Raw genomic sequence first — 24,057 nt, forward strand, 5'->3', positions numbered from 1 at the left:
ACGCTGCTCTCTGGAAGTACTTCATCGCACTAAATGCCAGGTCACATACCAAAGTCCAGATCTATCATGACAAAAAGGCTCCACGCTAGCAGACAGAAAGTCATCTACGCCTTAAGTTCCCAGGGGGTAGAAATAATCTTTTGTGCCCTGCCTTTGAACTCATCTAGCAAGTACAGAAATATACATACTGTGATTCATCCTGTGAGCTCCAACATTATTTTTATGAAGCGTTTTCTCTTTTTCTCCTTTACAGGGAAAAAACCCACTATTTTTTGGCCAAGTTATAAAATACCATTTAATATTTTTGTAGAAATAGACTCTAAGAGCAAGTACAAAGAATTCCTCTAACTCCATGCGGCAGCCTATTTTAATATGTAAAAAGGTACTTTCTGCATGTGTGGTCCCCCAGCATGTACCTTTTGGGCTGCATGTCTCCATTTCCATGGTAACTCGTTGTATCAGCAGGCTGTGTAATCCTGCATAATACATGAAATTTGAAAATCATCACTTGCTAGATGAAACGAATTTCCCGGTCTTAGCACAGGTCCTAATAGCTAGATACACCTAAAAAAAGGCTATTCTAAATGGACATATTAGTCTAGGAAAATCCAGTTAATCTCATTTTTGTGACTATACAAATTCTGCATCTATAGTGCCATACAACCTTCCACAAGAGCAAGTGCTCCCAACCTACCCAAGTACCCTCCTTTGAACAAAGATCACCCTGCTGTAGCAAAAACTTACTTTCCACTATAAAAAAAAACTTCACTATCGCCACCACACAACACCCAGGTGCTACCACTCAGATCCCTCCACAAGTCCTATATACAAAGGAAGCAGCCTGCCACGCACAGCTTTGCTACAGATTTGATAGAAAAAGGCATTGGTCTCACCAAAGGTGATGATGCAAACTTTAAACCAGCATCAAATATTTTTCTTTTATTCATCGTTTCCTCTGAGCAATAAAAACAACATGTCAAAACAAAACCAACCAAACAGGAGACAAAACAAGAATGACAGGGAGGAGAGAAAGTAAACACACAAAGCAACAACAGAGTAATATATTATCTACTAATTATCTGTATTATCAACAACTTAAGTTATGTTGATCCTACAGAAATTGGGACAAACCTCATGCTAAATACCACATCAGCTAAATAAAACATTGCTCTATTACTATCTAGGGTAGCATCCTACCCTGGCTCCTACCAGCAACACAGAATTATCTAGCAAAAAAGCAAAAATATTATTTATTGTAGCATTTCTCTTTGTTTCTTTGTTTCTGAATTTGGTGCAGTAGGTTTGCTCATCTTCTTCAACATGCTTTTATGTAATAATTATGACCATTTCACAAAGTTCAGTGCCGGATGCCTCTCCGTCTCTTGAATTTTCTGATCATAATTAGTGACTGTGTAAGTCACAAGATCTCTTTGCAGAGGGTTACTATGCTAGGAAAAAAGCCTATCTAAAAATCAACTTCAAATGCGCTTTTAATGCAATTCTGAACATGAAAAGGAGCGATGGCTCTTTACCTTCTACGTTCTAGCAGACAAAGCCACAATAACTACACATGGCAGCTCGACACTGCACAATATCTGGCCCCTGTTCAGGTTTTTTTCTAGCTAAGATTATTTGCAGTTCTTGATCTTCAGCTAAGACGAGAAAAGCTTGGATATATTTGTTTTATTGAACACCTAGTTTAAATATAACTAATGTACAGAAAAGGACATATGCAATAACATTTACTTTCCAGCTAACATAGTTGAGAGTTTGGAAGATACACAAGTGTCTGGGAAAGTCCAAAAAAAAAAAAAAAAAAAAAAAACAAAAAAAAAAACCCAAAAAACCAAACCACACAAAACATTTACCCACAAGTTTCCAATTATAAATCTCCTCACTTTTACAAATCATTAACATATTTTTACATCTAACCTGCTCTCAGAAAATAAATATCTCCTTGAACAGATCAGCATTCTTCACAGAGAAAAGATAACCACCATAATCGGAATCAAATTTCCTCCAATTTAAGTGTACGTTTCCGCTTCATTACAACTAAATTAAATAAAAAGAAAATTTAGCTGAAAACTGCACAAGGATCAGCTCAAGTTGTTTTCTTCGGGATGGCATATTTTTCCAAAAGTTTACATTCTATATTTAAATATTACAGGAAACCAAAACAAATTTACAATATTCTGAATGAAAAATCAAAAAATCTACACATCTTTCCCCATTACTGCTTAACCAATATTTTTCCAGTGAGTTTTTTTGTTTGGTTTTGTGATCTGACCCTTTTAAATAAATGCATTTTACCTGGCAAAAGCAAACTGATTCAGGCCAAGTTAGTACATAGATACAACGAGAGTATAAAGAAACTGCTACATTTCAGATAACTGGATGGAAGTTACAATACTTCCATCTCTTTTTTCCAGCAAGCATTTGCCTAAACATGATGTGATGGACCACTTCTGCCCTCTGAGTATACTTATTCAGACGCAAGAACTACAAGCTGCCAAAGAGAAACAGTATTTTTCTGTAGTATGTGTCCACTCCACCTAGATTCTCATGATGAACCGCTACATTTCCAAGGTTACTTGCATTCCGCCTACCCAGATCCTCCCTGCAGTTTCAACCAGATTTTGCATTATTCCCTCTGTGTCTTTACCCTCTTGTGCTGCATTGCTCCACACGGTTAAACAGCTTCCATGTGCCACCGGACAGACCACTGTCCTGCACGGCTGCTTGAAATGATGCTCAACCACAGCTGGAGAAGCCAAAGCAACTTAGAAATACCCTGGGGAACTTTGTAAATTAACGGCACCATAGAAATACAGGCTCATTATACGCCCTGATAAGGTGATGAAGAATAAAATTGCTCCGAAGCCTTTTTCAAAGCTTTCAATTCTTTTCCCCCAAGAGCAAAACAGAATTAAACATAATGACATAGAGGAATTAAATATTATTTAAGCAAACAGATGCACGCTATAGGTGATTCAGGTAGCGCTGTATACAGCTATATACAGCTAATGCTCTCTGGCAAAGGCTTCTTCAGTCATGTTGAACTTCTTCAGACCTCACTCCTCAAAGGTGATGTTTACCAGCAGCTGCCTGCCAAACCTTGGGGTTTTTTGGGGTTGTTTTGGGGTGGGGAAGAGGGGCCTTGAAGGGACAGGAGAATAGAGGGAAAAGGTAAGATAATTTATTTGCTTCAGCTGTTTATAAGACTGAGAGCTGGTAAAAGCATGTTGCTTTGTTCATGTTGAAGGTAATCTTAACACTCATTTCCTAACAACCATGGCCTTCTTGTTTTAGATTAGGGACTTGAAACCTATTAAGATGTTTGGTGCCACAGCGAATTTTGCCACATATTCACTCCTGGCCACTTTGAAACCTCTAGTAAGAAAACTGTGAGGAACTCCTTTGGCAACAGAGAGATGAGTATTTCATAAACCCTGAGCCTGTTTCACCTCCTCGACTCCTACACGCCGACTTCTTTTCATATAAGACATTCCCACAGAACAAGTCGAACGCACAGCGACTGAACAGGCCCCTCCTATCTGGCTGAGACACCCTCCTGCCGTCCTCCCCACCTTCCCCGGGGTCACAGCGGCCGCGCAGAGGAGAAAAGCTCCTGCCTGGAGCAGAGGCAAGCTGAGAAATACGGGGAAGGGAGAAACGGGCAGGAGCTGGAAGAAGAATGGGGACGGGAGGCTGGCGAGCATGGGTGGCGGGCAAGAAGCAGCTGGTAAGAAACTCCACGTAAGAGAATATCGCAGATATAAAAATACTGAGACAGTAATCAGCCAACAAACACCACTCCTGCTCCTACACACTGCACGGAGAAGGGGTCTTCAAGAAGGCAAAGTATGTAGTAATTGGAGGTTTATTAAACACATTCTGACAAGCGTAGTCACCTAAAGCACTAGAAGCCACCTCATTCCCACCTGTCCAATTTTGACTGCTTTATATTGCAAACTTAATTATCATAACTTCTTAGAGTACTTTTATTTAGTTTTTACATGTTTTTTTTTCCCCCCAATCAACATTTAATGCATTAGCATTACAAAAAACCCAAGAATGACAACATTTGAATTTCTTGCAAGTTCATCCACATTCTTACAGATCCTAGTGACGATCCCAGAGATTTCTTTCCCAGGATAGAAGACAAAACTGAAACAAACACGGAAGAGAAAGCAAGCTCTGTTCACCTTCCTATGAAGGACCACCTAAAGTCCAGACCTGCCACAAATGCTCCTCATGCTCATTCCTGCTGCCGAGGAGCCTTAACCACACAACAGCTTAAACTCCAGCCTGACACCCGAAAGACTCCAAACGGCACTGAATACTATTTTGCTCGTCACTAGGAGCCTGATTAAACAATTATTTCACATATACTAGCAATTCTGGAAAATGAGTGATAAATTGGTTATCTTCACAGGAACAAGATGTTTTCCTTCAAAAGAAAAAAAAGAAAAAAAGAAAACCACTGTGATCCCTTCCAAGCAGATTCTTCAAAATCTGTTCAGATGAGGCATCCTTTTTTTTTTTTCCTAAAAAAACCAAAAGGTCTGCAATGACATTTCTACTAGAAATAGTGAAAAACATGCTTTCTGCTTGCCAAAAACCAACTGGATGATATACTCTTTAGCATGCTTGAAAGGCTTGTATATTGTAAATGTAGAAAGTAGCAGCAATGTTAATCTGAAAAAGTAATGAAAAAAATTGACACACAAACCGAATTACACGACACTGTACAAATATCATGCAATAAGCAGCCTTTTACCTCATCCCCTTTTAATAAGTAGAAATCTGAAAAAAAATGAAAAAGGAGGCTAGCTTAAAGCTACATGAAAGTTCATATCACCACCCTAGCAAAATTTTTAAAAAATTGTACTGTATGCCTATTTATGATAAATTACATTCTTGCACTTCGTTGCCCTTCGTTTTAGACAAAAAACAGATGTCATTTATAAATGTCTAAGTAACTCAGCAAGGAATCATCTGATCTGTTTGTGAACATTTAAAAGTTTTCGTAAGACAAATGACTAAGAAAAATGCAACCTTTACACTAGCTCAGGCACAACATAGTGCCTCACCAGACCTGCTGGTCTCCAGATACTTGCACCTTGCAAAATCTGTACGTATTAAAGAAACGGACCAGAGGACTGCAGTAGACGGTGCGAGCTGAGAACAGGCGATTCACTGCATTCGGACTGCCCACATCGGCTCCTCTCTGACTTACACAGAGGCGAGGACTGCTCTCAGCTCCTCGCACAGCATTTCTGTACCGCACCCGTCCTCCACCACACAGCTCGCCAAAGTGATGGAGCCTGGATTTTCCCTTTGATGCACAGGGAGGGAGGTGAGTATTTCAACCACCTAAGTGACATTCACACAAGTAGTACAGGTTGAAGTAATCCAGATTAAAAGAGAATTAGCCCTTTTCAAAACAAGTGTAATCCAAGAAGTATTAGGCATATGCAGAAAGCACTCAGAAAAGGTATACAGACTCGCGAACTGACCAGAAGGACTGAACAAATTTTAGTATGACAATATGCTCCAGAACAATATGTTCAAAGTCAAGGTACTATATTTATATACGAACACTATGAGGATACAAGGAGAATACCTGAGGAAGTGAGAAAAGAGCTCCCGAACAGAAGAAAAAACAAGAAACTGAAACACTGGAGAGGTACCTTGATCTCTAAAAATAAATAAAAAATAGTTTAACAAGGAAGTCGATTAATTTTAACAAATACTTGCCACGTATTTGTTCCTTTTTTATTCAACTGTTCCCAAAATAGTTGGAAAGGAAGGAGAAAAACCCACAGAATGACACTTGCAAGGGAAACAGAAAGGACCAGAAAGGGACCGCGGGCACAGGTACAGGTAGAAGACAGATAACAACGACCAACACCTACCTGAAGTGAGAGCAGGAGTACTGGGTATGGACTGCAAGGAACTCTAAGTATGACAATGTATAAGAATAATGACCAGAGAGCTGTAGAAGATAGACAGGCAGGACAACAGAACTAGAGAAGACGTGGGGAATAGGACCTAAATTGGTCTGTCCCCTGCAACGGGGCATGGCCACCACCACCTTCTCAGCATACGCCCCCTTTGCAGCAAGGCACAACACGCCAGTGCTGTATTCCTCCGTCCTGTCCCAAGCCTTTCCCCATCCCTCCCTTTGCTGCAAGGCAAGAAACAGACAAATTACATCAAGTCTTTTATTCCTATGCGGTGCTGGAGGATTAGCATGTGTCTGATGAAACCTTCTCCTCCCTACCAGCCTCCAGCTCCTGTGATTCTTGGACATAAGGTTGTGCTTCTCTCCCCCACAATTCCTCCTTCCTCCCTTTCTTCCATTCTCCGACGATAATTCTTCAAACAGAAGGTGGAGAAGAAGCTGCAATCTGAAGAGCTGAATATCGCTTGTCTGTATCACACAAATTCCTACCAAACCAAAAGCCTCTGTCATTCTTACACAGACAGTGAGTAACGTAACTCATCTGACAATTGTCCATATTGGCTTAGTATTAAAGTTAATTAAATGCTATAAACATGCATTTTAAATTTTTTTTTTTAAAAATGAAGATACACATAAAATCACTTTATATTAAATCAGCATCCTATGGGGATCCAATTCAGACATGATGCAAACAAGGAAATTTTAATTTAAAACAATTCTTGCCTGCTAAGGCTAAATTTGATCTGTGGTTGTGAGGACTACCAGTTGGAAGCATGGCTGAGAGAAAGAGGTTTTAATCACGGCCTCTGTTGTTTGACACATTGTGCGCTGTCCTCTAACTCCTAAATTCCTCATGTCAGATCTGTGCAGATGATACTATTTCACTGCTCGCTTCTCTCACAACCAACCTCTAGCTTATTTGACAGAGCACATAACATTACCACTAAATCCGGGCCAGATGATCCCTGCCATAGTCAGGCTCATAACTGCAGGCTGTATTTGGCATACTTGGTTTTATGCAGTACCATCTCTTTCCTACTTCTAGCATTTATTAATAAACTATCATTTTAATTCAAGAGCTCTTCATCTCTCCCCAGAAGAATGCAATATCACAACGGATGCTTTTATGAGTCCACTTCATCTCTTATATTTACAATCACACCATAATTCTGCAGGAATCTGCTAGAAAATTGGCTACCCCCTCCGTCCTTTGGCCATTGTACAAGTATGTCCAGCAAGCAGGATGAGGCTACAAAGTAGTATCTAAGAAAAAGCTCAGTGCTTCAAGTATTTGTTGCCCAAATAGCCCTTCCACCCCTCCTTCAGAAAAAGGAAGCAAATCACTGCCCTGCAAGGCAATTCTGGCCTGTGGACTGCTATCAAGCTATGCTGCCCTGCCTGCTCCGATATAATATTCATGCCTGCACAGACAATATATGATGCTGCTAATAGAGATACAAAAGCTTGAACGTTAAATAGAAAGAAAAATCTCCAAAATGCAACAGAACTTACTAACATTCACGACTTAGTAGATGGCAATTTTCCACGTCAATGAGAGCAAGACAAAGAAATGCAAGATATCCATAAAAATAACTTCAGCAGAAATGAAACCGAAAAGCTATCAGTTTTAAAACTAAGCTTAAAAGGCTTGGGGTTTTGTTTAAGAACAAGCTGTCCAGAGTTCATGTGACCATAAATCAGACTTCGGATATCTGCACATGGCACGACAAACACAGTATTTTCAATGTCTGGGAGAGACCAGAAAAAGCAAGAAGGAAATGGCTGTTTCACTCTCCACACTACATTAGATCAGCAGAAAGAAAACCTAGCATCTATAAAAAAGAAAAGCATCAGTTAATTAGAGTTTGATCTGTCTCTGAATTTGGAACTCAGTTATCACCTATCAGCCACCAATTTAAATTCTACTACAAATCCAGTATACTGTAAAATTGGAATTGTTACAGACCCCTAGGACAAAGGAAGATCCTTATAGGCTGCACCTATTTGGGTTCCCTCTCTGGGATCAGAAATAATTGCAAATAGTAATTGCGTTTGATCACTATTTTTTGGATCTGTGTTCAGATACCAACAAACAGTTCCCAAACACAGGCACAGAACTAGGGAGCAACTCTCGAAAAAAAAAACGCACAAACAAACAAAAAGCCACCAGCAACTCAATCAGCAGTGAAATTAGATTATTTTTCAACAAAATCATTATTTAGCATAGTGCAAAATGAGAATGTAAAATTTTACTATTTCAGCTAAGTGACACAGTGCTTTTCTTTTATCTTTTACAAGAGGATCCAAAAACTTGCACATGTCCTTACACTCGGAAAACAAGCATGAAGCCAAGAGAGGACACCTGAATCTTTCCACTAAAGAAACTACGGTAGGAAGACTGGCTGTTCACCATAGGTATCTCAAGAAAAACATTAAAGTTTGAAAGTACTGCAAGAAACTACAATCATGGTTGGTTAAGTGGGTTTTTTGAGCCATTAAAATCTGTGCTTTCACTGAAATATAACTCTGAAGAACTTAGTGACTAAAATTTCTTCTTAAGAGAACAAACACAAACACTTTAACAAGAAGTAGAAGCTACAGCCATAGCCCAACATCAACACAGCATATCCTGGATTTACCTTTTAAATAGTTTTTCAAACACTGAATCAACAGCATACTGCTTAGTTTAAGGGATACATCAAGCCCAAAGAAAATAATTTCCCTAAACACAGGGGAAAAAAATCAGGTATTTCTAGAGAGCAAGACCGTTACAGTGAGCATGCTTAAGTCTTGAAGTCCTATTTAAAATTTAAAAAAAAAAAAAAAAAAAAAAAAAGAGAGAGAAAACAGCAGATCTAAATTGAGCTGAAAAAAATACCATCTGTTCCAGTTAAAATTTATTCCTCACCTATATTATCAAAAGGAGCTCTCAGTTTGTTATTTATTATTTCTAGATATTGTTTCAAATATTAAAAGACTCGCATAAAAGCCACATCATTACTTCTTCAAGAACCACTACATGCCATCAGAAGTACCAAAATAACGGTGGGAGTGATCCACAAGTCAATTTGGTGAACTTCACAAACAGTGCAAAGTAATCTTCCCTCCTTTTTTTTTTTTTTTTTAATATATATATATATCTATATATATCTATCTCACTTATAATGGTACAATTACAACAGTGCCAGCATATCAGAACACCTCATACTGAAAAGCGAACCTTACAGGCAAATGAAAAGCTTGACTTAGAAGAACTAAATTCCTTGCACTGGCTAATTAGTCTGCTCTGTGATCACATGTTTAAGCTTTCACATCAGAAAAACTCATTTCACTTTGTCACTGATTTTCAAGCTGGGATATTTTACTTACATTAGGATGCAAGCATTAGGCAGTGCTAAAAGCAGCATATTAAGAATAATCAAAACCAAACAGTACGCTCAGATGTAAAGTGCCCGTGGTCACATTAGATGAAGAAGAAGGACCATATAACCAGTCCCTCCCATCTGACTGATAACACAACGTACAGTGCTCGCTAGCTGGTAATTAGAGTTTTGGCAGCAAGGAAAATTAGAATCCAAATGAATCCTAAGTGTTGGGGTTCTGGAATTATCATCTCTATAATGGATCAATGTAAACCTCATATTAGAGCAGCTGCCTGAAAAGTGGTCAAAAACTGGGCAAAAAGTAACACTTCCAGCATTAATTCTACTCTATTAATCAAGTTCTGCCCATTTACTTTTGGTAACTGAAAAGTAGCACACGTTTGTACTGGATGAATATATACACACACCTGCAGTACCTATGGAAGAGCCATCAAAGTAACAACCCCACAAATGTAAACTTGTTAACTAGTTTCTTGGTCTCTCATTTAGTTCATAAACCACGTCATACAACACTGAATCATGTAAAAAACATAACTAAAATAGGTAGCCAAGGCTGTCGCCCATCTCACCCTCTGCTGCTTGAGAAAGTTGCTTAGAGAGGAAAGAAAACTTACTCTTGATAGCTAGACAAGGGTCTGAGCAGTCATTTTACACCCTGCGCTTAAACAGAACCTGAAATTCAGTCCATGAGCTTTTACAGCCACACACAACCCATGCAGAACTCTTTCTGCAGCTCATCGTCCTTTGCTCATCATCTCCAAACATGACAAACAAGTCATGACTTTGTCATTGAAAAAGTGCAAGAGAAAAGTTCAAACCATTATTAGACTCCTATTTACAAAAAGCATTAGATAACAATCAGCAGCGTTTTGAAAGTAGCACTCACATACAAACCTTCCATGCTCCCTCCCTCTACGTTTGTTTGAAAACTTTGTATCTCTAGATGAATTCACAAACAGAATAACTCAACAGTCCAACACTCCAGCATACCAGTTACTTGGCAGTATAACTCACATCACCCCGGGATAAAGGAACACAGACGAGCAGTTGCAATGAGTAGCTTTCATGCTCTACACATCATTTTACCTTGCGTTAACTTGTTTCTGTGTCACAAAATAAGAAATTTACAGCAAAGATTACAGAAACTTATTCTGGAGCATTTCTTTCTGTTGGAACTCTGTGTAGTGTATTTTCATTGTTAATTAAGGGGTGGATGGATGAAGAAGGACCAAAAGTGACTGTAATAGTACAAAATGATGGGAAAAAAAAAATCAGTAGATGCAGCTCTAGAGCATACTTTTAGATTACCATGGTATACAACTGATCAGTATATCTTAAATATTTTTGAAAGACAGCCAACAAGCTGGCCCAAAGAATCAACGGTGTGCAAACTGTGAAAGTGTTCCGGCTAACATGAAGCAGGTGTAAGTACTTTCAGTAGACAGTGGAAGTCACAGGAGTGAAAGCTGTGACACACAGAGATTTCTCGTTCCAAGACTTATATGTTGAGAATAACACATGAACACATGCCTAAAGGGACTGAAGTTATATGTCCATAGTTTATATACACCATTAACGTTGAAACTAAGATGACAACGGCCTTCTTTTACTATTATTAATACAGAGAATCATTAAAGAAATGAGAGGTTACATACAGACTACCACCACTTCAGGATCCTTTCAGGCAACATGGCTACTTGTTATCATACTGCACGTTCAAAGATCTAACACGCTAGTCTTACTCTACTTTCATTACCCATAACGATTTCACGGCAGAAACCATTTCACACCCGTTTGCCTCTCTCCACCTTTCACTGGTCTGGAAGGAGTGAAGAGTTCAGGGCTGGGATCCACCTCCGCTCCGTACCCGTGGTGGGCCTGGCGTGGGTCCCCGGCCAGGCGGGCTCTCCAAGGCACGTGCTGGAACCGGGCTTCGGCTCCCACCGGCTCGCAGCAGGGAAGGCAGAGCAATCCCATGGCCATTGCTGCTGTTAAAAACCTTCCCTGTCATTTCTGTGCCTTGGTTTCTCTACTCTAATGCACAAGGGATTGTGCGTATCACGTAAAAGGGCCAGAAGGTTAATTCAACGCTATAAAAGGCTACAAGGTCTTTTTGATACTGTAACAGCAAGTTCTGAAGTGACTTTGATTTTCTCGGGGCTTTTGAAGCAGAACACTTCACCAAAAGCAAATGCACATCTTGTGAGACGCAAGCAGCTGCTCCAGAAGATAAAAACTAGTTCCTTATTCTCCTCTCTTTCTCTTTTATTTTTACACAACCTGATTTTGAGAAAAATGTTTAGGTTCTAGTTACCACAGGAGGGCAGGAGCATGTAATGCTAGTGCCGATTTCTTCTCAGAGAGAGCAGAACGAACAGTGGGAGCTGGAACGCAGAAAGAGCCAAGTCAGAGACCCGGAGCGTGATGAAAATTCAGTCGTACCAGCGGAGTTAACTGCTTGTTAATGAAGGCGTATGCATCCCATCTGCTGGCTACAGAAGAGCTGGAACGGTTTCAAAAACATTCCAAGACAGACATACCATCAAATATACGATGCGAACGTGCGATCCGTACTCCAAAGTTTACCCCACTGATTTCGGCAGGACCGGGCATAGACGCAGAGACGGATGGGCACCGAGGCCACGGGATACGAACCGCATCCTTGTCACACATTAACTGTCACTGCCCGTGGAGAATAGAAGTCTTCCCAGTGTAATTTGTTTATTCATTAATTCTGATTTCAGGAGAAAGTTCTGGCATGTGCCCAACAGCTAATTGGTTCAATAAACAGCATCTCGGTTTAGAAGAAGAAGAAAACATGATACTACAGTGAGAGCATGTAACTGAAACCTCGATATCTGTTTGGGTATGACTTAGGGCTTCTCGAAAGAGCTGGATTGCAAAGAGCCAGCTTTAAAACACAAGACAGTGTACAGTTTAAATGCAAGAAATAACTACCAACATTTCTCTGAAGGCTTCTTATGGGGAAGAGAGAAGAGAAATTACTACTGTAAAAACGTGCCTAATGATGACCTAAAACACAGAAAATAAATTTATGGATGAAGTCATGGAAAAAAAAAAACAAATCAGGTTGTTGTATTTATTATGTGAATTACAACTCATGTCTATAATATTTAAACTTTTGTTTCCTTCCTAACGAGGCCTGCCACACACAATATGCTAGCAAGAAAGCTGCCAAACAATTGTTTGAATATTCCAAAAAGCAAATATGTAGCCCACCACAAAAAACAAATATGATAACCTGAAATCTGCCATCAGCTGCACACTGTCCAAGAGTTCAAAAGATTTAGAGGGATTCACCAGAACAAAATCTGCTGCACAAAGACAAGTTCCAAGGTGTCTTAATTCATGTTATTTACTATCATAAATTTCCCTTTTCATGAAAAGAAATCATCTAGAATCTTAAATTCAATATAGCTCATGTAACTGCCAGTATTATAAAATTCTCTTTAATAATAAATATTTTAGGTTTTGCAAGTACTGTACAATAGCCATTAGATTTTAAAATCTATTAGAAAAGTAATTGTCACAGATTCAGTATGTTAACAAGAACATCTGAACTGAACCGTCATTTAACCCATCCATTCCTTCAGTAAGAAAATTGTGCAAATCACTCCAAATTATGCATATTTTATAGGATTTTTCTTGGCTTTGAACCCTTCGATTGTACAATCATTTCTCGACAAGGAACATTTTAAAAAGTCATGTACTCTAAGTGCTATGTCAGAAGCAACAGCAAAACGGGTTTTCACGGTAAGTCCTTCGTATTCTGCTAGGATCAGCATTTTGCAGGACTACATAGATGGATTCTCTGGTAGCCCTTCACTTCCTTCTTTAGGAGGTCACTTTTTTTGCACTATTTCTTTTTATAAAGATCTATTTTTGACTGCTGTGGACTTTTGTTTACATACTAAGCCACCTGATGCCTCCAGGAGCCATATAGTTTGCTAATGAAGTCATTTTCTCTCTGCTACACACAGTGACTCCATGTAACTAAATGCTTCTAAACAGGACTTGGCATTTACGGAAATCTGAAGAAGACCCTTCTCTGCGCGGTTATCCCTTAGAATTAAAAGAAATGCACAGTTCTGCTTTTCTGCAGTGGCTGACTCAAGGAGGAGGGGGAAGGGGAATATAAAAGAGCACAAAACTCTACCATCATAATTTCAGAAATACAACAGTTCGTCTAATGAAGAGAATAAGGATTACTCAATTATTTCCTTGCCTTGGACAGCTGGGGGTTGCTTTGGGGGGGGTTTGTTGAGTTTGGGGGGAGGTATTGAAAGAGATTATGGGATTTTTTAATATTTTTTTTAATGAGGATGGAATAAACTCCAGTATTTCGCTGGATTAAGTATAACATGAAGGAAAAATAAGACTGAAGCTAAGAACTTGAACCTTTCCATGGACAAAGGACTTCACTAAATACCTGCACTGTATGCATAGCTTTAGCCGATTAGCTACAAATTTACTAGGACCTTCACTGCTGTGCTATAGAAGCTTTAAGTTGCAAGGACACACTGAATTGCTTTCTTTTGTTTAAAAAAAAAAAAAAATCTATGCAACAGTTAAAACAGTAAAAAAAGAGTATTTTTTGGCTTTAAGTATTTTGACACGAGTATTTCCTCCCAGGACAATTATCAATAAACATGATTAGTGTATTGCAAAACAGATTATAATCTAGCTGTCAGCATCAAAAAAAAATACAACAGTGAGAAATCTTATTATACAGAGACTGGACAGTTTATGTGCTACAATTACACAGGTTACTACTACTGCCAGTCACAGGAGAGAAGCCTCATACCAAATAGAGAGCAAAATCCCCTATTTGCCAAGATTTAGATGACTGGGACACAGACGAAAGGAAAAGGAAAAGAGAGAAGTCTGACTGCCCACGATCATTGCCACACCTCGGCTACAAATAAATATCGGGCCCTGGTCTTTTTGGCTGTCAGGCAGGTATTCCTTCAAAAAAGTAATAAATATGTTTATTTTTCTTCCCATTGAACACAACATGACAGACCAATGGATCATTCTGACCATTCAAACTGTCATGAAACACCTCTTCAATTTCTGATTTAATACTAATTCTTATTAGGATGGAAACACCGAAAGCATAGCTCTAAATAGAACAGCAAATCCTAAAGTGGTTTTGTCATATTCTTTCAGGTACCAAACCAACATTATTTGTAATATCTAATGGATAATTAAAATCCAAGTACATGTAAAGTATAAATATACTACAGCTTAAGGTTCTCAGGTGTCAGGGTTTCAAGATTATTTTTATTCTTTCACTTAACATTATTTAACCTTGTATTTCCATGCCCATCACTATAAATATTCTAAACCTCTAGTAGACAGAACACAAGTTTTTGACAGGATAAGTGTTAAAAATACTGTATTATAGTAAAATGTAGCAAATGTTGTTTGCAGCACTATGCAGAATACTTCATATATAAATGAATCATCATATAGGAGTTCTAAGTTAATTTATGGTTCCTTGCAATACTATCACTTACTGTTTCAGAAAACTGTTTTCATAACTTTAGTTCCAGAAACAGGGTCATTCATCATATCCTTAATCTGAACAACTACTACCGCCTTAATATGTGCAAACAAGTGAAAGAGTGACAAGCTACTAACATCAGATATATTAAAAAAATTGAACATTTGATTTAAACATACTTTTTTGCTGCAGTTTTCACAAACTAAACCATGTAAGACAGAACAAACCCTAGAATTACAACCGATTAGCCAAAAAATACAAATAATAATTTAATATATTACCCTTCCCCAAATTTGACACAATACATTAATAACAAGGCTGTAGCTACAAGAAATTAATTCAAACCTTTAAAAGATGGCATTTGATGATGATTTTTAAAAGTCTCTATGCATCTACTAATCACTGAGAGTCAAGTAAGTGATACTAATCACTGTTCTGTTTAACAACTTTGTAAAGCAAACTTCTGACAGATAGGTGATGGCAATCTGCCACCAGTTCCCAAAAAGAGTGTCTGCTTTCAGTCACATCACTGTATCGACACTTTCAAAGGAAATTGAGGGTGCTTCTGGTAAAGTTAGTCCTAAGTCACCGAATGCTTCAGCACCAAAACAATGATGGCACAATATTTCACATTCCTTATGCATGAAATGTTCTCACAGACATCTATAGGATTTCTGGAAATAAATGCAAAACCAAGTCTCAAGCAAACACGTTTTGCAACCCCAAATATAGTGAGTTTAGAAATAGTTGGTGAAAAACTGCTCAAGCTTTAATTTTTTTTTCCTCCAAGTGCCTGTATCAACCTGTGGGCTGAAAGGAGTGGGAGACAAGAACACGGATAAGTTAAAATTGCACCTCATCCCAAACAGGCTTCACTATTTAATAAAGATGCGCTTCAGAACCCCTCTCCAAAGAAATACCAACCACGAACAAGATCTGTGCTACAGAAAGAATCTATTTTAAAGCCTAGCAGTCAAAGCAGAGAGAGAGTGAACTGAGATGTGCTGCAATATTTATGCAGCCATTATAATGCAAATGCATAAGGTATTAGAAAGGCTATTTGCATTGGTGCACAGCCCCTTCAGTCTGTGTACAATGCCAACAGAAAGAACAATTAGGATGCATGCATAACAAAAAGCCTCCGACCACAGGGTAGGCAGGTCCACTGAACCGGATACAGTATCTATGGGATCAACAGGGCTCCATGGAAATACTGTCTGCTGGATCGCTCCGTACATCTTCCTCATACGTAGAACATGAAGCATTTTAAGACACGAAAACACATAGAGGATTAGCATGGCAAAGGTAAGAGCAAGCTACAACCAATTTACCATGAGCACCAGTCGCACGTTTCTCAAGACGAACAACTGGGCTGGAGCACAGCTCGCCTCACCCAGGCCTGCTCCTCTCTGCAAAACCCCAACGCCGCTACCACACAAGTAGCAAACTTTCAACTGTGCTAAAAAATAATAAATAAAAAACCAGCTACATACTTTCTTGTGGCAAAAATACTCTCCAGCACTTTTTGTAACAAAAAGGGAGGCAGGTGTGCAAATTAAGATCTAATGCACATCCACTCTGAGAATACAGACTACACTTTTGTAGGGAAACCAAAAAGCATACAAATATATTGCAGTCTTTCCTATTTTTTTTTAGACGTGTCCACCTTAACCTAAAAGAACCAAGTATACAGGCATGCCAGATTGTTTTAAGAAGTTCTTTGACCATGCATCCTAGTATTTATCTATAGCAATTCACAGCCTCTTAACATATTCTCACGCTAATCAGCATGTCTACAATTATACGATAGACTCTGTTCTCCTATGTATCTCTCTCGTAGAGCAATACAGATAAAGTGTTTCTTAAACTGCAATGATCTTAAAACAGTCTAAAATTAACTACATGGTATAAAATTACTTTTTAAAAAGAAATTATAAACACTGCACAATTCCTGTACAAAGCATATCCGTTACTTAGAGGTTAATGATGGAAAAATTCTTAGTAATTAAAATTCCCTTTCTACCCAGAGACCATTGTTTTGCTATACTGAAAATGCCTTTATTGAACCAAATTTGGTGTCGGAGAGTGCCCAGATTTAATAGTACGTTATGTGTATTTCACAACACAGGCAAGCCCAAGCAATGCAGCAAAAAACAAGCAAATTAAGGTCAATGGCTAATACTGCAAACATTACCTGCTTATTATACAACCTGTTACATTTTATCCTGGTATGTTTTGTAATATAGCAAGACTACTGTATCAGACTAGGCTATGTCAGCTGGTACAATTTTAATGTAAACAAGGGTTCTTTTAATCTGTACAATCTAGTTACAACTGGCTGTTTAATCTTCACTACTGTGTCCTCCCCAGCCCTCTCTCACGCACACACACACACGAACCCACCAGAGAGACAGCAATATCTCCTCTGAGATGCAGTTGCATTCAGTGAAAATAAATGCAAGGTATCGCAATGACAGAGAGGAAACCAAGCCTCGCTTCAGTTAAAAGAGCATCCACAAAGCTGCTGCACAAGAAAAATACAATAAAAAGCAATGAGCCTCGAAGCATTTTGGGTGGGAAATGCCGCTAGCCAAGCTGAGCGAGAGGTTACAGCGGGGTGGATGTCACCAGCCACAGGCCAGGAGCTACCCTGCACCCCAGCAAAGCACAGAGCACCCGAAACCCACTGGCTGAGGGCGACAGGGGCGCGGTGGGCATCAGGGGCGAGCTGTCCCGGGGCGAGCCATCCCGGGGGCTGTGGCAAGCAAGGGGAAGGGGCTGGCACTGTCTTCCCCTTCCTCCAGGCACACAAGTTTTCATCGTTCTTCAGACACGACGGAGAACCTGCTGCTAGAGAGAAAGGGCTCCTTTGTAGCACCCACCCAGATTCTCCACGACAGTATTTTGGAAACATCTGAGATCTCTTAATGCAGTTTTAGTTCCTTATCATCATACTAAACCTTCCCAAAAGACAGCTCGGTTATTTGCAGGGCATCCTCAGCCTTGCCAAGAGGGGATCACAAGATGTGATCTTTCTCATTCGTAACAAACAGAAGATACTTCCACAGCCTTAATTCAATTAACATGCACGAGCACCATGCACACATGCAAGCACATACATCCACCTAATTCATGGGTGCTGTACACAGGTCGGCGGCAGCCGGCTCGCGCGGTGACAAGCCAGGACTGCCACACACACACACCGCTTCAGCAGAAGCATTCTTTTCTAGAAAGCCACAGCCAAGTAACAATCAATCCAAGGGTTTCCTAAAAGGCACATGCACAGCGATCTTCCGAGCAATTAATTTCTGTACATAGGCTAAGAGTGCAGGAAGACAGCTGGAGAAAATTTTCCTCATCTGAAGGAATCCCTTCAATCACACAAAATTCCTGGAGGAGAATACACCCGTCAGTGCGATTTAAGTGTCAACATAACAAAGGAACGCCCCTCCCAGCACCTCCTGCCTTACAGATATGTCACGCTGGAAAGGAAAAACTAGACCGGGAACAGCAGCTATTCACAATCAGCACTGTTTATCGACCCTACCCTTGCCATCACCCCTCAGAAAAAATGTTGGGGACTGTTTAACATTTCTAGAAAGAGCAGAATAGAGGGATGTGGCAGAAGACAGCATCCTCTTTGAGGATTCCTCGGTATTCCTCAAAGGAAGGCTGTGGACACAAGGAGAGCTTTGTCTGGAATCATCTTTCTGAATTACAAGATTATATATAAAATTAGTTTTGCACGATGTACATGTTTTGCCTTGCCACACGTACAGAAATCCTGATGGCTGACAAACATTAGCCTAAATTAAAAGGAACCCAGCCTTGAGTTACTAAAATAATCTCCCATTTTACTCATCCAGAGCAAAGAATAATTACATAGAAAACCAAAATAGTCAAACCCAAATCATTCAACAGGAATTAAGAGGATAAGAGCGTTACTAAAATTAAAATGTATGCACAACAGTGTAATAACAAATTCATAGGATACAGTAAATCTTTCCCAAAACCAGGCTAGGATTATATCAAGATCACCATATAACATATGCCTGAAATATGGCTGTAAATAAGTGTGACTTAATTTGACCACCACCTCCTTTAAGCCCTTGATTTTATAAATAGAAGCATCCAATAATGACTAGTGATTTAAAAAAAACAGAGTTTAGAAGGTAAAAAGAAGAAACAGTAAGCAGAAAGTCAAACACGCAAACAAGAAACAGTAGAAAATTAAGACCCTGAAAGTATTTACTAAAACTGTCTGAATTTCTATTTTGATAGTCCAAAAAAATCCAGACCGAGTACTGCAGCAATGACAACACACACAATTACAACTCCTTGATCATGAATATTCTGCCTCGAAAGTGTCTGCACATGTGCAGAACTGAACAAAACGTATGCTTCCATAGTCTCACCTCAAATACCCGAGTTAAAAATTACTAGTACTATTTCAGCACTCTGTAATTGTTTTCTCACACATTGCAACCTTTTATTCCACCTCCATGCCTGCTCCTAAATAAGCCGGTGAAGCCTAGCAGCAACACAGTTTCACCAAAGTTCAGTTCTGCTGAATTTCTGTGTAGCTCACGCCCAGCCGCAGTTTTAGTCAACACGCATGGCCGCTCACCTTACCTAAGGTTACTACAGCTTTTTAACCGTTTCCTAGAGAAAGATACATGCGACTCGGTGAAAACACCTTCTACGGCCACAAATACACGCGGGAAGCTGTCACGCCGCTTGCTCGGCGACACCTCTCCGTTTTTAATACCGGGAAAATCACCTGGCTAGGCAAGAAGGCGAGGAGTTTTGAAAGGAGGCTCTGCCTCTCCGGCTCCATCAGAACTGCCACAACAAATACATCGGGTGAAACAGGAAAAGAGCCCCACGCCTCCGCGGGAGGGTGGGGGACAGCGCTGGCAGAGACGGCAGCAGCTGTAATCATTACCCGGACGCCGGTAATCATTACCCGGAGCGCCAGTGCCACTACACACACGCGAAGTCTCTCCGATTTCTCTTCGCCAGCTCTCGGTACCGGGAGCCGGAGGGGAGGAGGAGAGGTGAGGCTGTGAAGCGGAGCTTCCTCCTTTCTTTCTTTTTTGTTGTTGTTGTGGTGCCGGCGGTGGCTGCTCGATGCCATCGCCCGGCGGCACGGCGGAGCGGGGCAGCCCCGCGGCCGAGCCCAGCGGGGCGATCGGCCGCCCCCGCCCCGCCGCACGCCGCGGGCGGCCCCCGGCCCGGCCCGGCCCGCCCCACCTGCCCCGGGCCCCGCGGCTGCCGGGCGGGGCTGCACCCCGCCGGGGCGGGCGGGCGCTCGCCGGGTGCCGGTGCGCGGAGCCCGGGCGGGCTGCCCCGCCGCCTCCCGCCGCCGACCCCCCGCCGCTGGGGCGGCTCGGGGCGCGCCCCCCGCCCGGCTACCTCCCGCACGGGCCCTCCCCGCCTTTGTGCCCGCGGCCTCCCCCGCCGCCGCCGCCGCCGCCCCCGGCCGCCGCCAGGCCCACCCCGCCCGCTGTCAGCCGCCGCCGCCTCAGCGCGCCCCGCCGCCCCCGCCGGCGGCGAGCCCCGCCGCCGCTCTCCCCGCCGGCCCGCCGCGGCCCCGAGCCCGGCCGCCCCGTACCGTGCGGCTCCGCCATCCTCCCGAGGCGCGCTCGGGCCCCCCCTCCCCGCCCGCCCCTGCCGGCCACCGTCTCTGCGCACCGAGCCGTCACGGGACTCCCCGCCCACGGACCTCCCGCGGCACCACGGGGGCGGGCCCGCCGAGGCGCGGGGCCACCGACCGCTTCCAGGTTACGGCGCCGCCGCCATCTTGGCGGCGGGCGGAAGTGGCCCGGTTGCCCCTGGCGACGGCGAGGCGGCGCGGCGGGGCGGGGCGGGCTCGGCACCGGCCTCCCGGGGCGGCGGCGGCCGCATCGGTATCGTTATCGGTGTCAAGGCGCCCTCGGGCAGGGCTCCCCGCCGTCTCTGCCGCTCCTCTCGGGGTCCCGTAAGCCCCGCAGGGGCCTGGCCGCGGCCCGGGCCGCCCCCTCAGCGCCCACCGCTGCGGCGGGCGGGCGGCCCGAAGAGGGAACCAGCCCGGCGCCGCCTGGCAGCCCGGGCCCCGCGGCCGCACGTCCCGGTGAAACCTCCCGTCGTGTCACCGCCGCGACGGCGGGGAGGAACCCCGGTCGCGGTTTCCCAGAGGGATGAGGACAGCCCGTGGCTCCGCCGGTCACCGACTGCAGCTCACGAAAGCACGACAAGAAACAGGAACCGTTTTCCCCCCAGTCCCACCGGGTAACTGGGGAGTCTCCCCCCGCGGACAGACAGGGTCAGAAATTCTGACGCAATGGGGCCGTATGAAGTAGCTCTCCTCAGCGCTGTACCCCGCTCTTGCTGCGGGTCACCTTTAGCTACTGAGACACGGGGATGGACCAGGGGACCGCGACGTTCCCACGTCGCCGCCTTCTACAAAATTGGGACCATCCCCAGTCAGCACCTACTATAACCTCGCACCGATGCGCTGACTGTCCTTTCTGCAGGAGGTATCACAAGCTAAGCACCACCAAGCTGCCCGTGCAAGGAATACGTTGGGAGCTGCAAGAAATGGCGGTAGCCATTCAAGAGGTCGCAACCATACCTCTGCGTAGACAAATAACACTCAAGTGTGACAGAGCATCTGCCATCAGTCGTCATTTGATTTCGGATGAGATTTAAAAGTTCTCTGATGGCTTGTTACAACAGATCTTTCGGTATTTTGCTGAGAAAGGTTTCGTTTCTTTAATGCTAAATTCTCAGGCGGTTGCAATCAGTTCCCCTTTCAAGCCTAGATGGATTCTGCGCCGCAGTAGTACCTCCACTTTTTAATTTCTAAAACACATTAAAGCTAGTGGGAGTCTACTATTTGATCTCAGTACTTGCTGATCTGGACTGGTCCCACTGGCTCACATTTGAAAGGAACAGCAGCCACCTCAGCAGAATCAAAACTATGAGTAAACTTGGGAGCCATGCCCTACATCAGATAGTCAGATCGAAGTATCTGCTATTTCCATAATATTTTTTTACAACTTTTGGCAACCATGGAGGCTAGTTTCAGTGAAACATGGCTGTTCATATTTGATTATCTGGGTTCTGCCAGTTTCCTTTGTGTGATTCTTTGGCAAACCAGACCGTTCAATGTGGTTACATCCTTTTTTACTAATAAATGCTGGACAGCGTTAAAAGCAGAATTGGCTTTTCGGCATAATGGGTCACAAGGCAGAAACCAGGTGAAACTTCCTAGTGACAATATTTCTTACAATGACTGGATGTTTATTTGTTGTTATTACTTAGTAAAACCTTCAATGCGGACAGTGCACCGATCACCTGCAAGACATGGAAATACATGCTTTGCCCTGAAAAGCTTGGAGTCTGAAAGAATTTTTTCTTGTGTAGCTTATTTGAATACAGATGTCTACATATAACCACATCTTCTGTATTAAAGACCACAGCGTGTATTCACCATCCATAGGGAGGATCCGAATATTGTGTTGACTGTGGACTGTACCTTTACATTTCTCAGGCTCTTTGTGTGCCAAGTGCCGCTGCCCAGTTGCTTTAGCATTGAAGAAGTATGTACAAGGGATACATGCTATGTGTACTCTGGTTCTGTTAGAGATTTCACTTCTGTTTCTACTTGCTTTGCTTTCAAAAATATGATTTGAAATCTAAAAAAATGTTACTTTATACTCAGAAAACCTGGTTTGCTCTTTTTGTGATGAAACATAAAACTGAAAAGCTGATGTAAAGCGTAGCAGGACAGTTGTCACTGGACGACAAATCAGCCAAGAAATTTACGCTGATAACTCCACCCTTCTGCTGCAATTCCTTAAATATGTCCTATGAGATTAGACCGATACTACAGTAATACTTGTGCCAACAATCAGAACTAACAGACATTTTTGCAAAGGCAGAATTCATACACGCAAGATTTGTGTTTAAACTGCACAAATGGAGTAGTTAATTTTATACCCTCCTACTGGATGCTGGAGAGCTCAGCTCCAACCTGCTCCCAGCCTTCACCAGCACTGTTTGTCCCCAAATATTCATCAACACAGACCTGGTCCAATGCTGAAGGTGAGTATAAGAGTCACAGTCCTTAGAAGTATTAGTTAAGGGCCTCAGCATCAGGAGACTATGCTGACAAGCCCATATTTTGAACCTTGTGGTACTGCAACTGAGTACTTCTCCTTAAGACAGATCCACAGACAGCAACTCAGAGGTTCGTCAGTCTCCGTTGCCCCAGAAAACCCATAGAACTGTGCGAGGATCTTGAATTACTGCCATTCACACTGAAGTGAACAGCAGGGGAAATATAATTAATGAGCATTTCATAACCTACATGCATACAGGTTCTGAATTAAGGTTTCACTGGCAATTTCATTTGGACATTGCCTAACTTTTAAACGCTTGGCTTTGCAACCTTCCTAATGTTCCTTTAACACCTGTAGCATTTCCTGTGTTCCTGAAAAGGAGAACTCTGGGTGCAGGATCACGCAGCATCACAGCACCTCCGTGGGTCACCAGCCGTGCTGGTACCTTTATATGCCCAACACACACCTTTTACTCAAAGAGAAACAGACAGCAGCAGCGGACTGCTGTCCTCCATCTAGACCAGTAGCGGAGGGGGATGAGTGTTGGAATTTGGATTATTCAGTGGATTCATAAGACCATTCCTAAGGCTATTTAGTATTTACACAGTTGTTTCAAGCATGTTTTTACAAAGCAATGTGATTTATTAGGAGCTAGCTCTTACACAATGAACTAAAATAAAGCAATTAATTAGTTAAGCTTGCTTAAGCTGACCACTAGATCAATCCAGCAACTTCAGAATCATCTTTGACTGAATTCAGATACCTCTGAATATAAAAGCCCCACTTGCCTTTTAATTTAGTGGCTGCCAGACTAATGAATTGACCCTTTTTCTCTTGGTCATGTGGCCTTTTCACTACCTCCTCCCAACTGTAAAATTTTTGTCATCTAGCTACAAGAAAGCCTGCTCTCCTCCCCCAGGCAGGCAGCTGCCGCCGCCTCGTCCGAGGACACTCAATTCTAGGCATTTCTGCACTGCGGACTGGGGCAGACAGCACAAGAGGCAAATCCTTTGCCAGCTGAGCCAAAGTGAAGGCCAGCCTCAGGGAAGCTCTGTTCCACTTCCAGCTCCGGAA

General features: G+C 42.3%; 1 protein-coding gene across 2 annotated transcripts in view; it reads right to left on the reverse strand.

Annotated features, from left to right (window-relative positions):
- SHOC2 (SHOC2 leucine rich repeat scaffold protein) overlaps nucleotides 1-20,601 on the reverse strand; it is a 70,609-nt gene extending 50,008 nt beyond the window's left edge. The window contains exon 1 of one of the 2 annotated variants that reach the window (XM_082308347.1): nucleotides 20,573-20,601. The gene's annotated coding sequence lies outside the window, so the exon portion shown is untranslated. Of the gene's footprint in view, nucleotides 1-20,492 lie in introns of both variants that reach the window. The other variant, XM_082308346.1, reaches the window with a different exon arrangement.
- Between the last annotated feature and the right edge of the window lie 3,456 nt (nucleotides 20,602-24,057).

Source organism: Platalea leucorodia (assembly GCF_965183815.1).
Source record: "Platalea leucorodia genome assembly, chromosome: 4".
Classification (NCBI taxonomy): Eukaryota; Metazoa; Chordata; class Aves; order Pelecaniformes; family Threskiornithidae; genus Platalea; species Platalea leucorodia.